The sequence below is a fragment of the Cynocephalus volans genome, chromosome X, assembly GCF_027409185.1.
Source record: "Cynocephalus volans isolate mCynVol1 chromosome X, mCynVol1.pri, whole genome shotgun sequence".
NCBI classification, from domain to species: domain Eukaryota; kingdom Metazoa; phylum Chordata; class Mammalia; order Dermoptera; family Cynocephalidae; genus Cynocephalus; species Cynocephalus volans.
In genome coordinates, this window is record NC_084478.1 from 85,991,238 (window position 1) to 86,009,101 (window position 17,864).

Genomic DNA, 17,864 nt, shown 5'->3' on the forward strand with positions numbered 1-17,864 from the left:
CTGCTCACTCAGTCTCACGGCGCGGCTCGGGCACTCCCAGGAATCTTCTTTTATGCCGGCCTGAAACCTCGAATCCTGAATAGGGCAGGTGGCCGCCTTCAGCGCGGCCCCGGCCTCCGGGATCCTGGCAGCGACAACAGCGGCCCTGGTGCCGTGTTCCTTGTTTAGAGACTTGCTTTTGCAGCTAAGAAACAGTTCTTTTCCTGCTCCACACTTCAAAGCTGTTGCCTGTAAGTGAGGCAGCCTCTCCTGCCGAGGGCAAAGTGGTGGTCAGCCCCCACGACCAGCCACGAGCAGCGGTCCTCCCTTAAGAGACGGCAAGAGGAAGGTCCACAAGTTTCCCGGCTGCCTAAGGCCCAGTGGCTGCCTTTTCCACCTCAGCTACTCAGCGTCAACCGCCGCAGCCACCGCCATCTGAGGATCGCCTGATTTTTGTTATTTGGGTGTTCTCTCTTTTTTTTGTTAACCTAGCTAATGGTTTGTCTATTTTATTTATCTTCTTAAAAAAACAACTTTTTGTTTTGTTGATCTTTTCTATTGTTTTTTTGGGTCTCTATTTCATTTAGTTCTGCTCTGATCTAAATTATTTCTTCTGTCTACTACATTTAGGTTTGTATTGTTGTTTTTCAAGGTCTTTGAGGCATAGTGTTAAGTCGTTTATTTGAAATCTTTCTGTTCTTTTGATGCAAGCATTTATGGCAATAATTTTGCCTCTTAGTACTGCTTTTTCAGTATCCCACAGGTTTTTGTATAATGTATCTTTATTTTCATTAGTTTCTAGAAATGTTTTGAATTCCTGTTTAATTTCTTCTTGGACCCATAGGTCGTTCATGAGCCTATTATTTAGTTTCCATGTATTTGTATAGTTTCCAGATTTTTGCTTATTATTAATTTCCAGTTTTAGTCCATTGTGGTCTGAAAAGATACTTCAAATGATTTCAAGTTTTTAAAATTTGCTGAGACTATATTTGTGACCTAGTATGTGGTCTATCTTGGAGAATGTTCCATGAACTGATGAGAAGAAAGTATATTCTTTAGTTGTTGGGTGAAATGTTCTATATATATCTGCCAGGTCCAGTAGGTCTAACGTTGAGATTGAATCCTGTGCCTCTTTGGTGACTTGTTGCCCAGATGATCTGTCCCATACTGAGAGAGAGGTGTTCAGATCACCCACTATTAATGTATTAGGTCCTATTTCTTTCTTTAGGTCTAAGAGTATTTGCTTTATATGTTTGGGTGCTCCAGTATTGGGTACATATATATTTATGATTGTTATGTCTTCTAGCTGGATAGATCCTTTTATCATTATATAGTGGCCTTTTTTTTGGTCTCTTTTTATGTTCTTTGGTTTAAAGTCTGTTTTGTCTGATATAAGAATAGCTACTCCTGCTTGTTTTTGGTTTCCATTTGTATGGTATATCTTTTTCCATCCCTTCACTTTTAGTCTCTGTGTGTCTCTACAGGTGAGGTGGGTCTCTTGTAGACAGCATATACTTTGGTCTAACTTTTTAATCCAATCAGTCAGTCTGTGTCTTTTGAATGGGGAGTTATTCCATTCACATTTAGGGTAGTTATTGACATATGTTGCTTAATTCCTGTCATTTAATTTCTTTTTGTTTTGATGGCTTAAATAGCTTTTGATCATTATTTTCCCTTTTATTTCTCTTCTTCAATGTTAGTTGGAAATTTAAGGTGGGATGATTTAGCTTCTCTGTCTTTCTTGCTGGCATTTTTGTTTTAATGGTGGGTTTTGCTCTTTCTTGTGTATTTGTGATAGGGTTACCATTATTCACATTTCAGATGAATGACTCCCTTGAGAATTTCTTGCAGGGCTGATCGTGATCATGTGGTGGTGAACTCCCATAACTTTCGTTTGTCTGGGAAATAATACACTATTTCTCCCTCATTTCTGAAGGAGAGTCTTGCTGGGTAAAGAATTCTTGTCTGGCAATTTTTTTCTTTCAGTATTTTGAATATATCATTCCACTTTCTTGTGCCATGTAGGTTTTCAGTTGAGAGGCTGCTGTTAGTCTGATGGAGTCCCTCTGTAAATGATCTGACACTTTTCTCTTGCTGCTTTCAGAATTCTCTCTCTGTCTTTGAGCTTTGCAAATTTAACTATAATGTGTCTTTGGGAGGATCTTTTTGGATTGAGTCTGTTTGGGGACCTTTGAGCTTCTTGGATCTGATGGTCTGTATCTCACCCTACACCTGGGAAGTTTTCTGTTACTATTTCCTAGCATAGGTTTTCAATACCTTTTCCTTCCTCCTCCCCTTCTGGAATACCCACTATTCAGATGTTACAGTGCTTGAGGTTGTCTGCTATCTCTCTTAGATTTTCCTCATTATTTTTAATTCTTCTTTCCTTTTTTTGTCTGCCTGAGTTATTTCAAACAGACCATCTTCAAGATCTGAAATTCTTTCTTTTGCTTTCTCTTCCCTGCTTCTCAAGCTCTCAGTTGTGTTTTTTATTTCATGAGTGAATCTCATTTTTAGAAGTTCTGCTGCACTCTTTTTTAAGGTATTAATGTCTTTCTAGATTTCCTACTTCATATTCTGTATGTATTTTTTTGTTTCATTGTGTTCTCTATTTGAGGCTTTCTTTATTTCTTCAAGTTTTGTTAAGATCATTGCTTGGAATTCTTTTCAGACAGTTCAAGGACTCCCTGTTCCATGGAGTCTGACATTAAAGCATTACTGTATTCTTTCGGTGGTGTCATTTCTTCCTGTTTATTTGTAGTTCTAGTATTTTTTTCATTGATGTTTAGTCATTTGGTAGAGGGTTTGCTTCTTTTCTTAAGCTGAGGTTGGCTGTGGAGTGGCCCTGGCTGCTACTGAGGTGGTGAATTGTCTTTGATTGACAGTAAGTGTGGTGGTGGTTATGTTAAACCACCTTGGGTCCTGTTCCAGAATCTGTGGTCATAGAATGTGCCCCTTGGGGGGTTGGTCCATGGGAGCTGGTGCTTCTCTCCGGGTCCAAGTAGGGGCGAGGGGTCACCGGCACCACACAAGTCTGCTGGGCTCACCTGGAAGGGTTGGGCAGTGGGGGCTGTTGCTTCCCTCCAAAGTCTTTATATTTAAACTGGGTTTCTTGTAGACAAAATATGGGATCTTGCCTTTTAATTCACTCTGACAATTTCTGGCTTTTAATTGGTGCATTTAGACCATTGTCATTAAACATATAGTTGAATTAATATAATATTTGTTACTGTTTTCTATTCATTGCCTTTGTTATTTGTTTCTATTTTTGTCTTCTACTCTTTTTTGCCTTTTGTCATTTTAATCAAACATTTATATAATTTAAATTTCTCTCCTTTCTTGACATGTCAATTATACTTCTATCTTTACATTTTTTAGTGGCTGCCGTTAGTTTGCAATATACATATAAAACTAACCCAAGTCCAGTTTCAAATAATGCTATACTACTTCAATGGGTAGTGCAAGTATCTTATAATAACAAAGTATTTGTAGTTTCTAATTCCCATCCCTATTATTGCTGTTGTTTATTTCATCTGTACATAAACGTGCATACATACAGGGGGCCCTCTGGATCTGTGGGTTCCACATCTGTGGATTCAACCAACTGTGGATAGTAAATATTCAAAAAAATAAAAATACAACAATAAAAATAATGCAAATAAAAAACAATACATATTCCAACTATTTACACAGCATTTATATTGTATTATGTATTATAAGTAATCTAGAGATGATTTAAAGTATATGGGAAGAAGTGTGTAGGTTATATGCAAATTCTACACCATTTTATATAAGGAATTTGGGCATCTGCAGATTTTGTTATCTATGGGGGGATCCTGAAAACAATCCTCCACAGCCACTGAGGGATGAGGGTATACAAACATGTCTATATGCATACATGTATATGTATGTACACATATATAATCAAACATATTGTTATTATAATTTTAAGTGAACTGTTATTACTGATAATTAAGATTGCAAAAAATAAAGCTTTTTATTTTACCTCCACTTATTCCTCCTTTGATGCTCTTTCTTTCTTGATGTAGGTCTGAGTTTCTGTCCTATATCATTTTATTTCTTTATGAAAAACTTCTTTTCACATTTGTTGTAAGGTAGGCCTACTGGCAGGAAATTCCCGCAGTGTTTGTTTGCCTGAGTAAGTCTTTATTTTTCCCTAACTTTTAAGGGATACATAGCCTGGATATTGTAAATAATCTCACAAAATACAGAATTTTAGGTTGGTGCTTTTTTTTCTCTCAACGCTTTAAATACTTCACTTTCCTCTCTTCTTGCTTGTATGATTCCTGAGAAGTCAGTTGTAATTATTTGCTCCTCTATAGGTAAGGTGTTTTGTTTTTCTTCTGGTTTATTTCAAGAATTTTTCTTTATCTTTGATTTTCTGAAGTTTCAATATGATATGCCTTGACGTAGTTTTTTGGCATTTATTTTGTTTGCGTTTTTTGAGATTCCTGTATCTGTGATTTAGTGTGTAACAATAATTTGCGGAAAATATCAGTTATTATTCTTTTGAATATTTTCTTCCTTTTTCTCTTTCTTCTCCTTGTATCCCTATTACATGTATTTATACATTTGGTATTTGTCCCACAGTTATTTGATATTCTGGGTTTTTTTTTTTCAGTCTTTTATTTTTTTAAAGATGACCGGTAAGGGGATCTTAACCCTCGACAAGGCGTTGTCAGCACCACGCTCTCCCAAGTGAGCCACGGGCCGGCCCTTCAGTCTTTTTTACTTTTTGCTTTTCAGTTTTGGAAGTTTTTATTGACATATTATCAAACTCAGAGTTTCTTTCCTTAGCCATGTCCAGTCTTCTAATGAGCTCATCAGAGGCATTCTTCATTTGTGTTAAAATGCATTCCTTTTTAAATTATTTCTTAGAATTTCCATCTCTCTGCATATGCTGTCCATCTGTTGTTGCATATTGTCTACTTTTTCCTTTAGAACCCTTAACATATTAATCATAGTTGTTTTAAACTTCTAGTCTGATAATTTCAGCATCCCTGACATATCTGAGTGTGGTTGTGATGCTTGCTCTGTCCCTTCAAACTGATTTTTTTTTTTTTTTTTTTTTTTTTTGCTTTTTACTACATATAGTAATTTTTTGTTGAAAGTTAGACATGATGTTCTGGGTAAAAGGAACTTCAGTATGTAGGCTTTTAGTGTGTCATGGTAAGGTGTGTGTGAGGAGAAGAATTCTACAGTCCTCTGATTAGGTCTCAGCGTTTTAGTGAGTCTGTGATCCTGGGCTGTGAACTTCACAAGTGCTTCTTACTTTGCCTCCCTTAGATGGGACAGAATGGCTAGAGGGGGCTGGAGCTGGGGATTTCACTTCCTGCTTGTGCAAGGCTAGAGTGAGCTGGAGTTTCCCCAGGTAATTTGATAAAACCACAATCGTTTAGGCTCTGCTAAAATAGTTTTTCTTGTTGTTAGAATGGTGTGATGACTTCTAAGCTCCTTAGATGCTGGATTGGACACCAAAACTCTTGTTTGTTTTTCGGTCAAGAAAATTGTCTGTTTTGGTGAATTTTCCATATCCACCTAAAAAGAATATGTATGCTGCTGTTGTTGGGTAGAGTGAATGTCAATTATATATAGTTGCTTGATAGCGGTATGTTTTATTATTTTTTTATTGATTAAATTTCCCTTGAGACTTACTATTTGACACATAGATTATTTGGAAATGTATCTGGGAGATAGGTCTTTTCTCTCCAAGTCAAAATGGCTTTTTATCAGAGTCAACTCAATTCAATCCAATTAATATATATAGTTCATGGCATCTTTTATAAAGCAAAATGAATACAAATCTCTGAGCTAACTCAAAACAGTGTATAATTAGATGCACATGTACATATGAGTATATATTATAAACAAATATATGATATGTATTTAATAAAAATTAAGTAAAGTGGGTATTATTGATAAAGGCTTCCTCCATTATAAGATGGTCTTTGCCCTAACTTCTTTAACTTTTAATGCCCCTAAAAGATATGCTCGTAGAAATTTCCCTTTCCTTCTCTTTTTCCTATTGAGTTTTCACCTTCTCTATCTGCACTTTTCAAATTCCTACATATGCTTTTAAAAATATATATATAAAGGACTTCCCTGGTCATGTGATTAGAATTGAACTCATTCTCCTCTGGATCTCTTAGTCTTTTAACTATGATTGTTCTCATCACATTCTGTATTAAATAGAGGCTTATGAGTATATCTGTCTCTCACTAGTGTGTAAACGCTTTAAGAACATGTCTTTTTCTACGTATAAATATGTTAGGTCTTGTTTTTTAATCACTTTCGTAAACAATGAATAGTTTACAAGAGTGACATTGTTTTACATTTTTGCAAATCTCTTCAGTGTCTAACTTCATAGAAGATAACTGTATTCTCATATCTTTTTTTGACAACACATTATTTTGTGATTTTATTTTGGTTGTAATATACGAAAAAGTCTGGCCTCACATGGGTGTGTGGCTGTAAAAGGGAGGATAAGTGTGCATATTCTTCTTTGATACAGCATTAAAACTAGACAAGTAGTAGCTTCTTAAAAGATAGCTGCAATGAGGATTTTGAAAACATATCAAAGGGCCAAGCCCGTGGCGCACTCAGTAGTGTGCGCGCTGGGAGCGCAGTGACGCTCCCACTGCGGGTTCGGATCCTATATAGGAATGACTGGTGCACTCACTGGCTGAGTGCCGGTCACGAAAATGACACACACACACACACACACACACACACACACACACACAAAAAAAAAAAACATATCAAAGAACTTTTCCTACTCTATTACATAAATCCAATGGTTCTTCTTATACTTGAATGGATCTTTTACCCATTCCTGGTTTTGTAACATCATGAATTGTTTGGTTATTTTAGAAGTATTGGTTCACTGTTCACATATTTCATGATGTAATATTTATTTTTTTTAGTAATTATGATACATTTTATTTATTTATTTTTGTTTTATCATTACACAATGTAAACATTTTTGGTAATATTTAGGAAAAAACACATTCATTACTATCATTGCCAATTTTGTCATAAAAGTTATTAGGAATCTGTCAAACTCACAGTAACAAATACAAGTTTTCCAAAGTACTAATTGTCACTTGAAGGCTGTCAGTTGTCTCCCTTGAAGTGACAGGCCCATTTTATTCATTTTAGATAAAATATTAAGAAAAATTATAGTTTTTCTGTTAGTTGTTCTTTTGAGTAAAAATGGTGCTCCATGACATAAGCAGCTAGTTCAGTTTGCAACTCAATCACACAAGTGCTTTTTCTGGAGACAACGCTAAACAGCAGATGGATTTTATGCATACTTCTTATTTTGTCACATAGAATGTTAAAAGACAAAGGTGCTGAGATTTAATAAAATTAAATATTTTTAGAACAGAACAAAATGCTTTTATTTTGATATGCACTCACATTTTTGCATTTAGTGGTCCTGAATAGAAAGGTGGAAGTCAAGTCTGCTAGTTTCAGGGATCTGGCGTGCATACTGAGTTCTTTCTTAATCTCTGCTAAAGATTATGAGAAGCAGCAGCACCAAAATCAAAGTATGCACCAAATTCAAGGTTATTTTTGTTCCACTTGTCAAATTCTAAACTAGACCCAAACGGATTGTGAGAATGGCTAAATCAGAGTCCTTTTTGTTTAAACCCCCTTTAATTTTTAAAAGCAGAAGCAATTACAAGGAAAAGAAAATTCATTCAGAGAAATCAAGTGTGCTTACAAGAGACTTAATGTGGCCTTTCTCCAAGTTTAAACACCAAGGACTTTGAGAGCTGGCAGGTCTGAGTAACTATAGTATTTTCTTTTCACCATATTAAAACCCAAGCTGCAAAAAACCCACGTCAGCCAACAATGATAGCAGAGAGTGGAAGGTCTGAGGACTCATTATTCATTTCTCAGGCCAGTGGAGAATAAATAAATTTGGCTCCAAAACAAAATGAGAGAGATCAGAGACTTTTTCCAACCTTACCTGATGGCTTCTGGCCAAAGCAAGGAAGTGTCATGGGAAGTGTTGGGTGGTTACAATGCAGGAAGAGAGTTTAAGAGGAAGAAGGAAAAAGTAGCATTAATATAATGGTGGGGTAAGAAAAGATATGGGGGAAGTCCTGAATTCCTCACCAAAGGCCAATTTCAGAAGGGAACAGAGGAGGTTACAATCTATAATTTGGCCAAGGGTAGTAGTAGAGGAAAGTGGGAAAAGGACAGTGGCTTGGAAGGGGGGTGTCATATGAAGCACCCCCACACACTTAGCATTAATCCCACAGGGCTGCTGCAGGGAAGAAGGGAGGAAGACAAGAAGAGTGGAAGGAGGCAGAAGAGACCCCAGGCCATGTAATCCCAGGCAAGTTTATTGTGTGATGTATGTTTTCACAGTTGAGTTAGATGTATCCTACCACTTACGATGGGATTCAATTTAAATATACTTTTTTAATTCCAGAATTTCAATGCTTATATGAGGGTACTTCAGAAAGTTCATGGAAAGATTCATATTCTCTTTTAATTCTATGTTTCCATGATCTTTTTGAAGTACCTTCATACTTGACAGAATGACTCATTACAGCACAGCTTATATATTTCAAATGGACAAAAAATTAGTACCATTAGTACTATCTATAGTATCTTAAGTTTAATTGCCTTTGAATGAGAGTGTCCTTCCAGTACTTTGAGGTTCACAAGACATATCTAAAAAATTACTACGTGTAAAATTAAGACTGTTTAAATTGAATTGTGGGGTGGGGGTGAGGGCTGTGGTTTTTCTTTTTGATGAAGTGCTCTAACACTATCCTTAAGGTGGCTGAGGGAGTTACATATTTTCTTTAGGTATCATTAAGCACTGAGGCTCTTGCAGAGCAATACTGATGCTATATCCATTTTGCCATTTTACACGTACTGGTATGGCTCTTGGGTTCACCAATCCATTAGAACTATTAACTCCATCCATATTATTTTTTGTTACTAATCTTACAAAGGGGGTGCTTCTGCATATTTAAATTCACATTCTGAGGCACACTGCCAGCACCTTGGAGCCCTGCCCAGGGGCCTGGGTCATCAAGCGGGGACTGGTCCCCGCTGCCCACAACCAGGCACACCACCAGCACCAAAGAGCATGCCAAAAACATCACCTCCATGTGGGTGGTCCACTACAGCCACCACAGTGACCATGGCTGCTGCGAAAGTAGCTAGACGTCACAGCCACCACACAGATGGTCTGCTAGCCACTGGAGTGCATTGACACAAGGAGAGTCACCAGCAGAGACCAAAGAAAAGAAGAGGATGTTTCTCTCCACAAAGTTCATTCCAGAGTGACAGAAGAAGCATCTTCTATATGATAATATGGTGACCTGAACACACCTTTCAGCATTGGACAGATCATCTAGGCAACAGATCAACAGAATAACCATTGCTCTTTCAGAAGGAGAGAAGAAATCTAGGGTTATCAGTGGTGGGAGGGGGGAGGGGGAGGGGGGCAGGGAGAGATTGGACAAAGGGCGTAAAGAATAAGTACAATTTGTGACAATATACATACTAGTAATATTGATTTGATCACCATATGTCAACATTGAATTACAAAAATATGTATAATCAATTATGATTCAGTAAAAAAAAGGAAAAAGAAATTCACATCCTGTTTTAAGGTTGTATATTCAGTTTTCATAAATTGTTCTTAGAGGCCCAGTTATCATCCCTGTCCATCTTGTATCATGGTCTTCATCATTTTCCAGGCCCCAGTCAACTGTGCCGTCTCCCACTCCTTCATGGCCTTCTTCAAGTTCTTCCAAAAGTCTGAAATCACAAGGGACTTTTACCCCTCTGCAGTGAAATTGCCTGGGTTCAAGTTAACGTCTATCAGTCAATTTGCTGTGTGACTTCAGGAGATTGCAACTCTCCTGGCCTCAGTGTTCCCATATGAAAAGGTTATAATAGTATCAACTTCATAGAGTTGCTGTGAAGATAAAATACTTTGATAAGTATTGGCAAAGGGAGGATAAGAGACCACTAGAAGAACGGATACTTACCAAGCCTTTATATGCAGCTTTTAGTCCTCATGACTACTCAGTGTGGCATCTCCGAGGAATATCCCCACTTTGGAGATGAGAAAACTGAGACTTGAAGCTAATTGGTGAATGAATGAGTATTAAAGCACCAGGCTCCTATCTGTGATGCTCATAAATGTCTACTTGCAGAGGTTCTTTAGTTGTCTGAGAGATTTCTTGAAAGCAAAATTGACAATAAAGCAAATTGCCTTTCAGTGAGTCCTACAAGCTTGTCTTTCAAATAAAAAAAAAAATTTCTACTTTATCAAGGTTATTATTAAGTGTGACTGGCTTTTTGCTTACTGCAAATGTGTGAAAGTGAAGAACACAATGACTAATAATAGTATAATTTGGAACCACTGCCATGATTTATGCTAAGGTGCCTGCAGTTTAACCATCACTGCTTTTGTATCATGAATGAAAATGTCAATACACTGAAAAGGGCAAATATCATCTTAGTATTATTGTAAAAATAACTTTGACACCATGAACTCCCTGTATATGTCTCAAGTACCCCCAAGGGTTCATAGGCCACACACTTCAGGAACCATTGGCTGACTGAGCAGCCACCTAAAGTCATGCATTTCCACTATATTCCACAAGATGGTGCTATTATAATGCACATTAGAAATTAACTGTTGGGTCAAATTGATTTTAAAAAATTGGTCAGTTTCAGAAACCAATATGGTAAAATGTTTTCCTTTTCCTTCCTTCCTTCCTTCCTTCCTTCCTTCCTTCCTTCCTTCCTTCCTTCCTTCCTTCCTTCCTTCCTTCCTTCCTTCCTTCCTTCCTTCCTTTTCTTTTCTTTTCTTTAATTTTTCTTTTTCAAGAAAATTTCCTTGATGAGCTCTTTGAGCACCAGATCCATTTCCTTATCTGAGCCCTCACTTCCAGCATAGAACCTTGCTTCCTGAATACAGATTTTCTTTCCACAGAAACCTCATATTAATTTTGAGGGTAACATTTTGCAATCATGGAAGCCAAAAGCTCTTGAAACTTTATCATTCAGTACTTTTTCATTAAGCGAATTTCACCTTCTCCCAAAAAATGTTTCTACTTTTTTTTGTTTTTGCAAACCACGCACTCTGGAACTCCATGCAGCTCTCTTGGAGATGAGATCCTTCAGTTTTGTGGTACTTAACCCTTATTTCTGGGGGGAGGGACTCAAAATCTTTTGTGAATTTGATGAAAACTGTGGACTCTCTAGCCAGAAAAATGTACATACATATACACAAAATTTTGCATATAATTCCACGTGGCTCAGATATACCCTTAAGACATGACTTGAGTTAAGAACTTCTGTTTTAGTGGAAGAAACTATTGTCAAGCCCCATCTCTCCCCCTCAGCTTAGGTAAAACAGCAGACCATATTAGAAAAAAGAGATCTGGAGTCTTTATGTCATCTTCTTACTGTTTTACTGTTATTATGAACTTTGTCTGTAGGCTGCAAAATACTGTTTTCACCCTTAAAAATCTCATGCCTCTAGTTGATATGCAGTTCACAAGCCACATCAGAATTATGGTATGGTTTTTTGCCAAGGGGGACATTTCTCTCTGTTGCCTTGCCCTCCCCATGGATTTGTCATCCCACTTCCCCTGGGTGATGGAGCCACAAAGGATTACTCAAAGCCCATCTCTTCTGAGCAGTGAGAAGCCCCAAAGTGGTTAACTTCTCCAGAACCCTCAAGCAAGAGGCATCACTTCCTTGGGAAATTATCCCAGAATTGAGGTTCTCTTCCTGCATTTATTTTCCAGACCAGGAAATTACAGGAAGAGAACATAGGTGGTGTTATAGTTTAACAATATAGGCTGGTAACTTTCAGTGAAACAAGCCAGAAGACATTTCAGTAAGGCAATTAAGTGGTCCTATTAACAAAAGCTTAATCTTAGCAAACATTCCTTCTCCCTCCAGCAATTTTCCAGTATCTACACATATCAATCAGAAACCTGTCTGTCCTTGAGCCAGCAACCTTGTTGTGCCACAAATCTTTATCTTACACCAGAGAGTTTATAGCCTGAGGAAAATTTCCAGCCCTCCACACTCTCCACCTTAAGAATTATGTTCTTTTTCATATCCCCCACTAACCAAAAAGGTTTTGCCAGGCTTTATTTTTGTATTCTATATTACAAAACAATAGGATCCTTTTCATTTGTTAGATATAAAATTATAATATTTAATATAATGTGTTTTCTTTAAATCATCTCCTACCTACACCCTCAGGACCTTTGATATTTTTGAGAAATTCTACTGTCTGAAATTTCTCCATTAAACTTTTATGCATTTAGTTCCTGAAGACTTTTCTTTTGGACCTATTAGATGGCAAATTATCTTAGGAAAAAAGGCACATGTTAAGCAAGTAGTTAAGGAAAATTCTATGGAATATTGAGTCTCATAACAAGGATTTAAGGAGTGTAGATATCTCTTTGACATGATGATTTCCATTCCTTTGGGTATATACCCAGAAGTGGGATTGCTGGATCATATGGAAGTTGTTTGAGAAACTTTCATACTGTTTTCCATACTGCACTCCCATATTCATCTCAGCTCTGTTTACAATATCCAAGACATGGAACCAACCTAAATGTCCATCTATGGATGATTGGATAAGGAAACTGTGGTATATATATATATACCACAGTACACCATGGTATATATATATATACCTTCTGCACACCATGGAATACTACTCTGCCATAAAAAAGAATGAAATACTTCCATTTGCAACAACATAGATGAGCTGGAGAAACTTACGTTGAGTGAAATAAACAAAGCACAGAGGGATAAATACTGCATGTACTCAGTCATATGTGGAAGCTAAGAGAAAAAGAAGGAAGGAAAGAAAGACCACAGTAGTGCGTTGGACTTGCAGAGGGAGAGAACATTCCTTGGGCTACAAAGTGGAGTGGGGGGGGGGGGAAGGAGGGGGTGGAGGGAGGTTGGGGATAATTGGGTGGGGGACATGGGGTACACATGCAATTTGTGGTAATGGGTATGCTGCCAGTATGAATCTGGCCCCCACATCATGGGCATGAGGGGTGACAATCAGTTTTGTATCTTATGAATAGTCGTAACCCCCCACAAAGCCTATAAAATGTATATATTTTGACTATGAAACAAAAACCTCAAACACATATATCCATAGGTGTTATGTATCAAATTTAACACATTGGAGTATAACATTACCTTAACTTGTAATGTTTTTGATTAATCAATATTAATCTTTTGAATTAATGAAATCTAATCTATAAGTTCAAATTTATAATTATGGATAAAATAAAATGCCATTCTAATTTTTTTGGTGTGTGTGTGTGTTAAAGGCCTTCTAATTTTGTATTCTTTATTGGAAGAGGTTCAGTGTACAATTTTATTTGGTAATAGAATTCTTCTGAGATCAACGCCCTAAGGTATTAGTTGCACTATTCCCACATGTTTCTTTCTTCACCTAATTGCCCCCCTTATATTTTCCCATACCTACCACCATTCTCTCTCAGTTCCCTTCATTCCTTTCATCAGATCTCTTTACATTTTTGTATATGCACATTTAATCGCTCACCCACTTACTCCCCCTGTATCCTGTCTGACAGGGACTCCATGACCCTTCTTCACTCAGTCCTCTTAGTAACTTGATTTCTCCCAGACCGCAGCATTTTTTGCCTTCTCTTAGCAGTGCTGCTCTCTCACGCTCTTTCCATGTGCCACCTGTTCTGACAGCTGCGGACCAAGTTTAACTAAGGGAGGATGGTGTCGCTGGAAGGGGATAAGGGCACACACAGCTCTGGCTACAACTCTGGTCAGCAGGGCTGGATCTAATCAGATAACACCCTGTTGGCTAAAGTTTACTCACAGGTGAATAACAGGTTGAGGGCCTGGCAATGTAATTTAGAGGAAGGAACATTGGAATGGCCTTAATTCCTTCAGTCTTCTTTTCCCCCAGCCTCAACTCAGCTACTGATTTTGTATATGACGTCAGACAAATCACTTTACTTTCTGCACCTCACTTTCCCCATCGTGTTTACAGAATAAAAAATTAGAGTCATTTTAGCCTGCTGTCAAATCAGCTCTTCTGCAAGCTGTGTGACCTTGAGCTCTAACATTCTATGATTAGGTGCTGACAACAAAAAGCAAGGCCCAGGGGTACTGGGACTGAAGAAAAGTACTGGGAATGATAGTAGGTCAGTTCTAGGAGAGGTAGAGAAACCTGGGATATGTGATGAGATGGCAATAGATGTGGGGGAATAGAGGCCTGGGGATGGTGATGGATTAGGGCAAACTGGTACAAAAAACAAAACTTTCTTGCTTTGCAGTGTTGTTCTGCCCTACAATAACACTATCATCCAGACCCTTCTGACGTCTCGTGACCTCTTATTGCTGTTTGCCCTGCCCAACCACCCCTCAGCTCTGTAATTGCTTCTGCACATGACTTCAAGGTTGGATTTTCTTTTTCTTTCTTTTTTTTTCAAGGTTGGATTTTCTAAAGTGCAACCTCATTCATGTCAATCCCATTCTTTAAAAATATCAGCCATTGTCTGGAGAATAAAACACAAACTCTTTAACCTTGCATTCAAGCTCCTTCATGATCTGTCCTCAATTAGTTTCTGAGTCACACTCACTTCTCCTTACAGGTATTCAATGAAAAGATCACACTGAATTCCTTTTTATTCTGACATGTAATGACTGTGCTGACCTTAGTGGAAAATCCTATTCACCCTTTGTAGACCATTTCAAACGACCTTGTGTCTCTCTGCTGTCCTCTGCATCTTTGAAATACTCTGCTTATACTCTTCATAGGCACTTCCCACATTTTGACTTGTGTGTTTTCACTGTTTTTTTAGACTTCTCTTGTTTTGGTGTAAATTCCTAGAGGGTAGGAACACCATGTCATTCATATTTGTATCTATTTCTTCTACTCAGCCCCCACAACTGCACCTAGTATGGTGCTATGCACATTGGGACTCAAAAAATATTTATTGAAACAATTTCAAAGCTTTAAAAATCTGCTTTCTCCAAGCCCAGTTCTTCCTTGTTCTATTTTCTAAATAATAAAAAAGGATTTTGATCTATAAGACTTTTAGGGAGCCATTATCTGGCAGGATACTTAGGTAATTGTTTTAGGACTATTTTTCAGTTTTAGCTTTGTTTTGATCCCTATTCAAACCTGAAAATCCCTTAGCACACTAGGGGAAGCTGAGAAGGATTGGAAACCAATTGCAAATGACTCTACTAAGTTGTAGCAATGTCTATGGGGATTAGAATGAGGATAATACCCACAATGATATACTTTCAGCTGTTTTATATATTGCCCTTTATTCTTCCCACCCCACATTTCTAGGACCTCCACAAAGCAAGCCTGCCTATTTCAAGTTGCCAGTCTGATAGGGTCCAAGGGGTCCTGCCCATGCTACTCCTTTCCCCCTACCGGTATCCCAAGCAAAATGGTAGTACATATTATCCTTAAACTTTTACTCAAGAGCAGCCTGGACAGCCTTTTTTGTGGGGGAGGGACAACTCATAGAATTTCCTAAAATTGAAAGATGAAAATTGCATCTGTGGCTACCCTGTATGTACTTAATTCAGGACTCTGTTGCGTGTCAGGGAAAGGAGGTGAATCTCAGTGAAAACAGTGAGCTTCATGCCACTATAACTTTCCCTGCTTCCACCCTTTGCTTCCATATCTGCAGTAGCCTTGATAACCAAAAGCTCACAATTATGGTGAAAACTAGTATTCTAGGCAGCCACTACAGGTAGAAGAATGGGGATGGAGCTTTTTCAAGAAGCTCCATCCCCAGAGAATTGTCATTATTTGACTTGTCTGGTAGTTCAGAGGAAGACCTTCCCTTCACCCCATTGAAAGGCTTTCTATATGACTTGACTCAGAGGTTATCTAGTGAAAAAAAGTCCTTTTCCTCAGGGGCATTTGTTGAAAACAATTAGAGGCAATGATTTCACTTCACAGGTGCCTGAGGTGGTGGATAACAGATGGTACAAACAATAGGCTAACCAAAAATCATAAAAAGACATTACTGAAATTGTTAATAAGCTCTAAGAGTTTTTTTGGTAGAGTCTTTAGGCTTCTCTCTATATAGGATCATGTCATCTACAAACAGACAATTAGACTTAGTCTTTTCCAATCTGGATGCCCTTTATTTCTTTTTCTTGCTTGATTGTTCTGGCTAGTACTTCCAATACTATGTTAAATAGGAGTGGTGAGAGTGGGCATCCTTATCTTGTTTCTGTTCTTAAGGGAAAAACTTTCAGCTATTTTCCATGCAGGATCTTATCAGTGGTGGGTTTTTCATATATGGCTTTTATTGTGTTGAGATACTTTCCTTCTATACCTAATTTGTTGAGAGCCTTTCTCATGAAAGGATATTGAATTTTGTCAAATACTTTTCTGCATCCATTGAGATAATCATACAATTTTTGTCTTTGATTTTGTTGATGTGGTGCATCAAATTTTTTGAATTGTGTATGTTGAACCATCCTTGCATCCTTAGGATGAATCCCACTTGATCATGGTGTATAATGTTTTTGATGTGTTGCTGTATTCTGATTGCTGGTAGTTTGGTGAGGATTTTTGTGTGTATTTTCACCAGACATATTGGGCTGTAGTTTTTGTTGTTGTTGTTGTTGTATTTTTGTCTGGTTTTGGTATCAGGGAGATGCTAGCCTCATAGAATGAATTTGGGAGAATGGCCTCTGTTTCAATTTTTTGGAATAGTTTGAAGAGAGTTGGCATTAATTTCTATTTAAATGTTTAGTAGAATCCAGTGGTAAAGTTATCTGGTCCTGGGTTTTTCTTTTGGGAGACTGCTGATTACTTGCTTTGTTCCTGTTGCTTGTAATTGGTCTGTAGGATACAAAATTAATGCCCCCAAATCAGTAGTACTTATATTCTCCAGTAAAGAAATAGCAGAAAAAGAAATCAAGAAAATAAACCCATTTGAAATAGTCACCAAAAAAATGAAATAACTAGGAATCAATTTAATCAAGGAGGTAAAAATCTCTATGATGAGAACTACAAATCACTACTGAAAGCATTTAAAGAAGACACAAAAAGGTGGAAAGACATTCTGTGCTCTTGGATTGGAAGAATCAACACTCTGAAAATGTCCATACTACCCAAAGAAATCTACAGATTGAATGCAATCCCCATCAAAATACCAATGGTATTCCTTACAGAAATGGAAAAAAATAATCCTAACATTCATTTCATATGTAACAACAAAAGACCCCAAAGAGCTAAAGCAATCCTGAGTAAAAAAAAAAAAAAAAAAAAGCCAGAGGCACACTACTTGGCTTCAAATTATACTATGAAACTATAGTAACCAAGACAGTATGGTACTGGCATAAAAATAAACACTCACACCAGTGGAACAGAATGGAGAACCTAGAAATTATCTCAGGTACTTACAACCAACTGATCTTTGACAAAGGCAGCAAGAACATACATTGGAAAAGGAGAGCCTCTTCAATAAATGATTCTGGGAAAATTGGACATCCATATGCAGAAGAATGAAACTAGACCTGAACCTCTTGCTATATACCAAGATCAAGTCAAAATGGATTAAAGACCTAAATATAAGACCTGAAACTAACTACTAAAGGAAAACATAGGGGAAACACTTCAGGAAATATGACTGGGCAAAGACTTTATGAATAAGAACCCCCAAACACAGACAACAAAAGAAAAAATAAACAAATGGGATTATGTCAAACTAAAAGCCCTGCACAGCAAAGGAAACAATCAACAGAGCGAAAAGACAACCTACAGAATGGAAGGAAATATTTGCAAGCCATGCATCCAACAAGGGATTAATATCCAG

The 17,864-nt window shown here is 37.5% G+C and overlaps 1 pseudogene; it reads right to left on the reverse strand.

Annotated features, from left to right (window-relative positions):
• Positions 1 to 8,791: 8,791 nt before the first annotated feature.
• Positions 8,792 to 17,864, reverse strand: part of LOC134368112 (ubiquitin-conjugating enzyme E2 variant 1-like) — a 58,556-nt pseudogene continuing 49,483 nt past the window's right edge.